Here is an 11,124-nt window from a genome sequence, read left to right on the forward strand (position 1 = left end):
CCAAACTTTGTGTATTTTGTGTTTTGTGGAATAAAGACTAAATTGTGAAAGTGCGAAATATTAGGGGTAAAAATGTAATTTACCCATTTATGCGTTATTAGACCAAATTGAATGAAAATATGTTAAATTAAGGCTTGGCAAGCTAGCTATTAAGGTGCAATGCTAATGTTAGTATTTGATTCGGTAATAATCTGTTTGGGGACAGCAGCAGTAAGGTGATTTTGGAAAATCGCCATAATTTGTAGGAGTTGAATTAGAAGCTGAGTGAATTATGCCATTAAAGCTTGAAGAGTCTATTTTCTTACAAAAGAAACTATGAAAACAAAAGAGTTACCGATCTTGAGATATTTGAAGTATTGTGGGGCTGAGTCAAAATGACTACTAGATTCCCTGTTCTGTTTTTAGAAAATCATTATAAATTGTACAAAAATGATTATAAGATAAAATTTATATGCTTAGACTCCTTAATGAGTCTAGTTTCAAATGAGATCAAATACAACACATTTTGAATTCTGTAAAATGAGAAATTTGATTCGTAGTGAAAAGTGGTCAGAATAGTCAAACAGTGAAACAGGGGAAACTTTAAGAAAAATCTGGTATTGATTGGCCAAGCCAAAAATTCTGGAAATTTTATGGATGGAAGATATACGAGTCTATATTCAGGGAAAATTAACGGCTAGTGATTTAGAGTTTTGTAGCTCCAGTTATAAACAATTTAGCGACTACTGCTCAGGAAAACAGCTCGTAGTGAATATGTGATTTTGTTGTAAACATTAATGAAAATTTGCCAATGAGTTATTTATTGACTATTATAAAGCTTACTATAAGCTATGTGTGTGAAAGTCAAATCAATATATATATTATTCTGAAAGTAATACTTGAATAGTCGATTAATGACTATTTTAAATTATTGATTTGGCTCAAGGAGTTAAAGGAGGTGAATCGAGCAAAGGCAAAGAAAAGGTTATCGAGTAGTCGAGTTGGAACCGTCTTACCCAACACGAGGTAAGTCATTAAGCATGTAGTTGGTATTATTTCAAATGGTCATAATGTGTATGTATTGATGCTGAATGGAATGAATAAATATACATATATATATATATGTGCATGTACGTATGTGATGATGAAATTGTTGAATGAAAGAAAAGAGGTAAGATGTACTGAGTTGTTGATCTCGGCACTAAACGTGCGGGATAACCATTTATGACCATGAGATTGGTGCTAAGTGCGCGGGATTAAATTGTACAGCACTAAGTGTGCGATTTGACTATGTTGCACTAAGTGTGCGAAATGAATATGATGCACTAAGTGTGCGAATTGACCATGCGGCACTAAGTGTGCGAGTTTGACTATGTAGCACTAAGTGTGCGATTTGATTATGTAGCACTAAGTGTGCGAGTTGATTATATAGCACTGAGTGTGCGGACTCGATATACATTCGTGAATCATTATGGACACTATGTGTGCGACACTATTGAGTCGATCGCGGACAGCGGATCGGGTAAGTGTCTTGAGTACGTGGCTAATAGGTGCTATGCTTATACTTGGTGTTGAGCTCGGTAAGTTCGAACCTATGTGACAAATATACTTGAAGTCACGTACATATAATTTATCGTAGGATGGGTGAAAGGCCGTATAGTCGTTTGATTGTAACGAAAATAAATCGATTTATGAAATTGCTTCAATGTCCTATTGATGAGTATTTAGAATGTGAATGCATGAATTGATATGAAATTGAATCGATAGGTTGGAGGAACTATGATATGGTTCGGTATGGATGGAGTAAATTGTCTCGTTCCATTTGTTTCCTCTTGTGATAATGTTATTGATAGATGGTAGTGCATTGCTTATGACTTACTGAGTTATAAACTCACTCGATGTTTCCTTGTCACCCATTATAGGTTGCTTGGACTCATCTATTTTTGCGTGGTCGGGCCGTCATCGAAGTCATCACACCGGATAGCAAGTTTTGGTACTTTCTTCTTAGTTGGCTTAGAAGAACATTTTGGCATGTATAAGCTAGTACGTTGTGTTTGAATTATGGCATGTAAACTTTAAGCCATGCGAAAATGGCACGAATGTTCGATTGAGTTGGATCAAGGGTAGGCATGAAATGGACCTAGTTACTTTCGTAACAGATGCTGGCAGCAGCAGTGTCATGAGATTGAAAAATCACTAAAAATAGTAGGAGTGGAATTAATTGATGAATAAATTATGTAATCGAAGCTCGATGAGTCTGTTTTCATGAGGAAGTAACGAAAAGATCATATGAGCAGTATATTAAGAGATAATCAGATTTTTGTGGGACAGGGCCAGAACGGTTTCTGGATTCCCTGCTCCGACTTTGGAAATTCATAATAAATTAACCAGAGATAATTAGGGGTCGTACCATATATGTACAGATTCCTCTCTGAGTCTAGTTTTCATAGAAACAAACGGCATCAGTATTGAAGCCCCGTGCAGTGAGATATCCAATTCGTAATGGGCAAAGGTCAGTGTAGTCGACCCCTGCAACATGGGAGACTTCGACTAATAAACTGTACCAATTGGCCCGACCAAAAATTCTAGAAAAACATACATAGATGGGAACATGAGTCTAGTTTCTTGGAAAAATCACGAAACTGATTTTCGAGTTACGAAACTCAAGATATGATTTTTAAAACGACTGGTACACAGATTGGGCTGTGTCTGGAAAATAAATTTTATAAGGGGTTAAAGCCAGTTAACACCTCGTGTCCGACTCCGGTGTCGGTTTCGGGTTCGGGGTGTTACACATGCACACATCCATTGCCACACTTTAAGCTTATTACTTGTCCACGAACAACAAATTAAGTTTAAGTCTATTTAAAATATTTATTTCCTTTGAAAACATTTACGTTGCGGAAGCTTTGCTCGGTTATCATGATATTTTGAAAATAAGTAACTTTTATAAGACGCGCCCTAGAGCTAACCAATTTAAAAACCCAAAATAAAAATAATAGAGCGGCCTTATTACAACTTTAACCAAAATAGAAATAATCAAAAATAAATACGAAATTTAAAAGGAAGCTAATTGAAACTTATTTAAAAACTAGAAATTTAATCTTCGTGGCCACTCTGAATCCCGCCCAGCTCCAAGTCCACCAACTAGGGCTCACCTGCAAGGATGGAAGAGAAAGGGGGTGAGTTTGGAAAACTCAGTGTGTATATAAAACCCATCCAAAGCCCAAGTCAGCTCAAGCCCATTGGGCCTAAGCCCTATTCAGATAACAGTGGGTACTGGGCCGAAGCCCTTTTTCAGAATACGATAAACTAGGCCTTAGCCCCTTTTTAGATAACAGTATGGCCCATAGGCCCATTCCAGAATAGAACAGACATATTCGTGTATGCAAGCCCAACCCAGCCTATAACCAACCGCTACACTCCACCTGTACTATCCCTACACTCCATGTGGGGAATAGCTCAACCCACCCAGCCCTACACTCCACAGTTGCAGCATAGCTGCTCAGATATCAATAAGTTGAGGCAAAGCCTCCAGTACGTGGTCAAGCCACTTTCAGTACTTCCTCCATCAATAACCCAGTCCCATGGATCAAATAATAATAACATGGCATACAGTAAATAGTAATAGTCAAACATGCATTCAGGTCAACCTTAACCCTAGGGGTATATCAGTAATTTTGCTTCTTGGAGTAAAACTGTAAACTTTCCACCTATAAAGGTATTTCAGTAATTTTATCAGTTTTAAGGGTTCTCATGAATGTTACTGTCCTTACTATCCCATTTGACATCGCAATAATTTATTTATCTCAATTTCACAATTTTAGCCAGAGGGCCCTAAAACCCCTAATAGGCCCAACAGTGTCCATTAGCAATTTAAGCCCATTTAATTCAAGTTTTATGACCAGTTTACCGGTTTAAGCAGTTTCGATTCTACAGTCTAACAGAACATACTTATTGCCTATTTTTTTATATTATACTTTTATTATTATTATTAATACCCGTATGGGCCCGTAAGCCCATTAGGCCCAGTTTTAGCCTATCGAGGCCCAATTATCGAAGTGCATGAAATTTCACACACGACTAACTTACCACTCCTCGATTTCAGATCTAATGATTTCTAAACGTCTTGTGAGCACTCGCACACTCACAAGCCCACGAAATGCCGGAATTTCGGTATTTCGACTTTTGCTGAATTGAACTATGAGTGGGTGTTCGATACACACCTGTTTCACGACAACTGCTACTGAGATCTCTTACGATGTCCTAGAATTGATTACCACAATTCTTAGATTGCAACCCACAACAACCAATCCCAATATTCACCTACCCATTTTCGAACCAAGCCTCTAAAGCCTTTAGAATCTTACCTTTTTGCCGAAAACCGATGACTAGGTCCAAGTCTAGTTGCTCTAAAGATCCAAGCCTTCGATCAAACCTCTAGAAGAAACTAATCACCAAAATAAATCGTCGGTTAAAGACCCTTAAAGCCCTATGCCCAAATCGACAGCCTCCCTAGATTTTAGGGACTTCAGCTTTTCTAAATTGTAAAATAAGACTAGATCTGAGGTGATGAGCACTTACCACTTATTCCTCTTTGATTTCTACATAGATCTACTGTAAATCTATCCTCTAAATGATAGTAGAACTCGAATCCAGGAGATCTGAAGTTTCGGCTATAAGTCCCTAAATTTATGGTATTTCGACTTTTTAAGTGACGAAGAAGATGACGATTTGAGGCTATAACTTTGAAGCAATGTTGCCGACAGGTACTAAGGGTTTAGAGAAGATGAAAGTTGATCAAAAAGAACAAAAATAACTGAAGGATTTTGGCTTGGAGAAATCGGCACAAGAAGTGAGTTTTCGGGATTTCGGCTTTTATGGCAATCGGCTATGCAGGTTTTGTGGAGGATGGGATCGTTAGAGGAGGTGAGTAAGGTGATCAGAAGGTTTTGGCTAGAAGAAAAAGAAAAAAGGAAGAAAGAAAATGGAGGAAAAAGAGAGGAAGAATAAATCGGCACCAAGGAGAAGGAATTTGCGTTTTCGGCTTTTGTGAGAACTCAGAAAGGATGAATGACAGTGAAAGCTTTCAGGTGGCTAACCCTAATTCTCCAAGACAGAAAAAGAAAAGAACCTAACCCTAATATCAACTAAAACAATCGACCCAACCTCTCTAAGGCCCTTGCCGAAATTCACTTAAGTGATCATATGCCCAGCACATGCCTAAAAAAAACAATATGCCACCTTGCAACTTGAACCCTGGACCTTTAATTCCTTCCCAGACGCCATTTTTTTAGAAACTTAGTGGGGCCACCTTGCCACTTTACCAAGGCCTTATTTGTGTCCTATTTTACCACCTCAACTTTAAAAGCCCATATCGCCAGAACCCTCTCTCCTAAAATTAAAATTCAGGAATTGCCTCGAATTAAATTTACTCTTGGGCCTTTTTTTCCCACACCATAAACCCTTCGTAATTTATTTAATTACTAAACTAAACATACGAAATAATATTAACATCCAAATCATTCGGGCCATTTTCCACCCGAACCCATACTCAAGGTCCAATACTTCCAGGCCCAAAAATCGGGGCGTTACAGATTATGCATCTACTCGCTAATCCCCTATAGAAGGATTAGTTCCTCATGGCTTTCATAAACAACATGGAATAGATGAAAGAATTATCATAGTGAATGAATTGAAGTAGAGAGTTTGAGAAGAGCCTGATTAATATTGATAATAAGTGTGAATCCACAAAAGTTAATCTCCTTTACAAATCAGATCTCTTGAAAGAAAACAAAGAACAAATAAACTAAAACTATGAAAATCGGAAAAAAGCAAGAAAACAAAACTAAATCTAAGAGAGAATCTAAGCTAATGGAGTGTTTCCTAACAAGTGACAAATGAGCCTATTTATAGCCTTCAAGTGGCTGTTGTCCTTAACCCTAGGTTAGCTAACGTTCTTGAGCTTTAAAGTTTGATTGTATAGACCAAAATGCCCCTGCTTCATGTTTAGTTTCAGTTACAGAGTTAATGTCGTAACACACCAGGACTTGTGTCATGATATAGAAATGAATATGTTGCGCTATAGTTGTCTTCAGGGGTATGTCGTGACACTTTCATTCTGTGTCGTAACATCGAAGATAGACTTGAGTTTTCTTCATTTTTTTCCTATGTTGCGACATCAGACCTCCTGTTTTGCAACATAGTGTCCAGTACCAACCTAAAATGCCTTCTAGTGGTATCCTACACACTCACAAAGTACATTAGCTCTCCCTTAGGCCTCATTTGTCTCTTAAGGTCAATAAAAGACTCAATTTGCACATTTTATTGAATGTAAGTGAAACTAAAGAAACATTAAAAAAATGTAATGAAAATGCTTGTATTTAGGCTCCTTAAGTGTGAAAACTATTTTAATTTGTTTCACCGAATTACAACAAATCAAACTCCTCCACACTTAAGTCATTTCTTGTCTTCAAGCAACATTAAAAAATATGAAAAATAAACATGACGACCCTTGAGAAAGTATGGTACAAGTATTGACTTTGGAGCATATCACTTAGGCATTTCATGTTTACTAACAACTTCAACATGATGAATAGTTGACTTACCAGCTTTGACTTCAAACATCTAAGTTCAGTATGTTTCAAAATATACAAGTATTAAGGGTCTCACCATAGGAATCCATCAACAAATCATACAAGTACTTTGATTATTTGAGAATAATACAAATAGTCATTTATGCGTATGTCTAGTATGATGTCCACTCATGTATAAAGATACCTAGGTCACATAGGACTTTTCAGCTTGTAACATTTTGAAGCTTAAGACAATTATGGAATTCAAAAATAGTAAGCATCAAAAGGGATATAAACACGAAAATAGTTTGGCACATCGTATTGATCCTTATTCTTCCCCCTTTAGTGACCCTTACCCGTTCACCACCTTATTTTTCCTTCTCTCACCTTCCTTATCTCTCCATGTATAAGAAATCATAACATGACATAGTAACTACGATTAGCCTACGAGTTTTGGTGCACTAATGAATGAGTTTTTCTTCCTATTGTGACTTTGTCATTATTCTCTTTTTTAATACATCGCACTCATGAATTCTTTTTTGCTATTTTAAGACTTTTTTCTACTCGTACTAATTTCCTTTTTGGATTTTTCTTTTTGTTTTACACATTAGGCTAACTTATAGTTCCTATATCACGCCAATCTTTCCTATTTTACTCTATTTTTACAAACTCTATCGTGATGTATCTATTTAATCCTCAATATGTATGACTAAACGTGTAACAGCTTGAGTTTGGGGCTAGTCGGAATAGTGGTTTCAGGACCACAAATTTGAAGTTGAATAAATTATTTTATTATTATTTTGGAGTCATTGCATGTTTATATTAGTGTATGAAAAATTTTGGTGGGTTAATTTTGATGTTCGTAAGCTCAATTGGGAAAAAGGACTAAATCGCATAAAATGCAAAAGTCCTAAATTGATAGCTAAAGGTGTCAAATAGCTAGAGAATAAAAATTAGAGGTATTTAAAGGGAAATTAGACCCTATTGTGATAGTTTGGCCAGCCATGGGAGGTAAAAATGTTGAAAAGTCAACATTAGGTATGTTGATGACATAAGTGTAATATAATAATACCCTAAGTGCCTACCTTTATCTTTTTCATCTATTCTTTCTTCTCAACCAAAATTTTTAACAAGAAATGGGGTTTTAAGAGCTTGAAATTTCAGCAACTTTAAGCCTTCACAAGTAAGTGATTTTTATGGCTTTTCTTGAATATTTTTGTACTTTTGAGACCCTTGAAGCATAAGCTTTCAAATGAGGGTACTATTTTGCAAAATGATTAAGAGTTTAGGGTTTTTATATGAAAGGATTTGTAATGTTTTCTTAGTTTTTATGGAAGAAAATGAGTCTTGGGTGTCTTATGACCAACTTTTGTGAAAGGTGTTAGTATGAAAACACCTAAAAGGACTATATTGCATAAGTTGTAAAATGGATGATAACTGTGTGAAATAGTGGGTATTTGGAGTAAAATGGTCACTTTACCAAAGTTATAAATTTTCAATTTGCCTAATTTTAATTAGTAACTAAATAAGTACATTTTGCTATTATAGATAAAGAAATATTGAATCTAAACCTAAACCGAGGGAAAGCCAAGCAAATTGACTAAATCGACTGGTTGTCACATTTTGTAATCTGAGGTAAGTTGTATGTAAATAATACAACTACATTGACAATATATGTGTTTGAATAGCATTGAAATTATTATAGCATGAATTTCATGATTGTGGAAATGAGAGAATATGATGAGAATAGAAATAGCAGAATTCCCGAATGAACCTTATGAAATAAATCAGATATTCATGCCATGACGTTTGGGTCACTTGTGTGAGCTAGTGTAAGACATGTCTGGGACATGCATCAGCCACCTTATGAAAGCCAATGTTAGACCATGTCTGGGACATAGCATCGGCATTAAGACGAGTGCTAGTGTAAGACATGTTTGGGACATGCATTGGCTACGAGAGGTGTCAGTGTAAGACCATGTCTGGGATATGGCATCGACACAGATATGCTAGAGCTTGTGTAAGACTATGTTTAGGACATGGCATCAGCACCTGCACCCATGTTTGAGGCTAGATGAGTATCCGATAATGTTCCAAATGGTTTGACAGTAAAAGTATGATTTCAAATTAATAAGGAAAGTATAACTTTGTTGTAAGTGACACAGGCACCTAGTTGGTATGTATGAAATGTGAGCTCAATATATGCTATATAAGGTGTATTGACTATTGATGAGTAAGTTTTGCTTTTGCCACTTGTGTATTATGATACTTGTTGATGAATGGCAAAGTTATGTTGTATAATTATTTATGTGCAACTTGCTAAGCTTTATGCTTACTCCCTCTCCTTTTCCGTTTTCTTATAGTGCCGCCTATCTAGCTCAAGGATCAACGGAAGTCAAAGATATCAATCACACTATCAATCGAAGCTTTTGGTATAGTTTAATTTCTATTTTTGAATATGGCATGTATAGGGAACTAGAATTATGTTTTGTGTCTTTATAAGTTTGGCCAAATGTGTTGGTTTGGGATAAAGCCCTCATTTTGTATTGAGCCTTGAATGATGGCTAACATTAATTTTGATTTATATACAAAGATTTTATTTTCATATATGAGTAAAATGCCCACATGGAATGTTGTTTATTGTGGCTGAATTGGTTGCACGAGATAGCCTTGTATTGGTTTTGGTTCCTAATGTGTAGGCAGTGTAAATAAGGGTGGCAAAGAGGCTTGGTAAATAGCCTTATATTGTCCATACGGGTAGGCACACGGGCATGTGTCTAGGCCATGTTTGACACACGGTCTGCCCTATGAGCGTGTGGTCCGATCCTGTGTCCCCTGCACGTAAATATTTTAAGTCAGTATGCATGATAGAAAACACACGGGCAGAGACACGGCCGTGTGTCTCAACCGTGTGATGGAGACGGCCTAGCACATGGGTGTGTGCCTTGACCGTGTGACATTTTGGGGATGCTGACGTCAGAAATAGAGTGCCCATGTTTTTCATACCAGCTAGGACACGAGCGTGTCATGGCCGTGTGAAGGACACGGGCGTGTGCCAAGCCGTGTGAAAACCCCTGTAGGTGAGCTCATGCAAGAAGGTAAGGTTAAAGCCTATGCCTCAAGACAGCTAAAGCCATATGAGAAAAATTACCCGACGCACAATTTAGAGTTCGCCGCCATCGTGTTCGCATTGAAGATTTGGAGGCACCATTTGTATGGAGAGAAATGCCGAGTATACACTGACACAAAAGTCTCAAGTATTTGATGATGCACAAGGAGTTGAATCTGCGACAATGAAGGTGGCTAGAGCTGATAAAGGATTACTAGTTGGTGATTGACTATCACTCAGGAAAGGTGAATGTAGTCACCGACGCCTTGAGTAAAAAGTCATTGTTTGCTTTGAGAGCCATGAATACTCTGTTGTCTATGTCTAGCGATGGTTCGACCCTAGTAGAGTTGAAAGCTAGACCGACATTTCTACAAGAGATTTGCGAAGCTCAGAAAATTAATAAGGAGTTGCAAGCTAGAATGGCTCAGTGTAATATGGAAAATAAATCCAGTTTCATGTTGGTGTCGATGGGTGTTTGATGTTCAAAGATAGATTTTGTGTACCCAAGAACAACGAGTTGATTCATAAAATTTTAGATGAGGCACATAGCGGGTGTTTGTCCATCCACCCGGGCAGTGTAAAAATGTACAACCAGAAGAAAATGTACTGGTGGTCAATGATGAAAAAAGATATTTTGGAGTTTGTTTCCAAGTGTCGTGTGTGTCAGCAAGTGAAGGCTGAACACCAAGTACCTTCGGGTCTACTTCAGCCTATCATGGTCCTCGAGTGGAAGTGGGATAGGATCACTATAGATTTTGTGACGAGTTTGTCGATAACCCCGAAGAAAAAAGATATTGTTTGGGTTGTTGTGGATAGGCTAAAAATGACACATTTTATACCAGTGCGTATTGATTACTCCCTCGAGAAACTAGCTGACTTGTACGTTTCTGATATTGTGAGGCTACATGGAGTGCTTTTGTCGATTGTTTTAGATAGGGACCCGAGATTTACCTCGAGGTTTTGGAAAAAGTTACAAGAGGCTTTGGGAAAAAAGTTGAATTTTAGCATAGCATTTCACCCGCAAACAGACGACCAGTTGGAAAGAGTGATTCTGATTTTAGAAGGCATGTTATGGTGTTGCATTATCGAGTTTCAAGGCAGTTGGGAAAGGTATTTGTCGTTGGTTGAATTCACCTACAACAACAGTTATCAGACAAGTTTGAAGATGGCGCCTTATGAGGCTTTGTATGGGTGAAAGTGTCGAACGACCTTATATTGGATTGAGCTCAGAGAGGGTCAGATTCACGGGGTCGATTTAATCAAAGAGACTGAAAAGAAAGTTATAGTGATTCGTGACTACTTGAAGGCCGCCTCGGATAGGCAGAAATCGTATGTGAATTTGAAACGAAAGGAAATTGAGTTTGAAGTCCACGATAAGGTATTTCTGAAAGTGTCTCCGTGGAGGAAAGTCCTCAGATTTGGTAGGAGAGGCAAGTTGAGTCCTCGTTTCATAGGACCATA

Source organism: Gossypium hirsutum, chromosome A03 (assembly GCF_007990345.1).
Source record: "Gossypium hirsutum isolate 1008001.06 chromosome A03, Gossypium_hirsutum_v2.1, whole genome shotgun sequence".
NCBI lineage: Eukaryota > Viridiplantae > Streptophyta > Magnoliopsida > Malvales > Malvaceae > Gossypium > Gossypium hirsutum.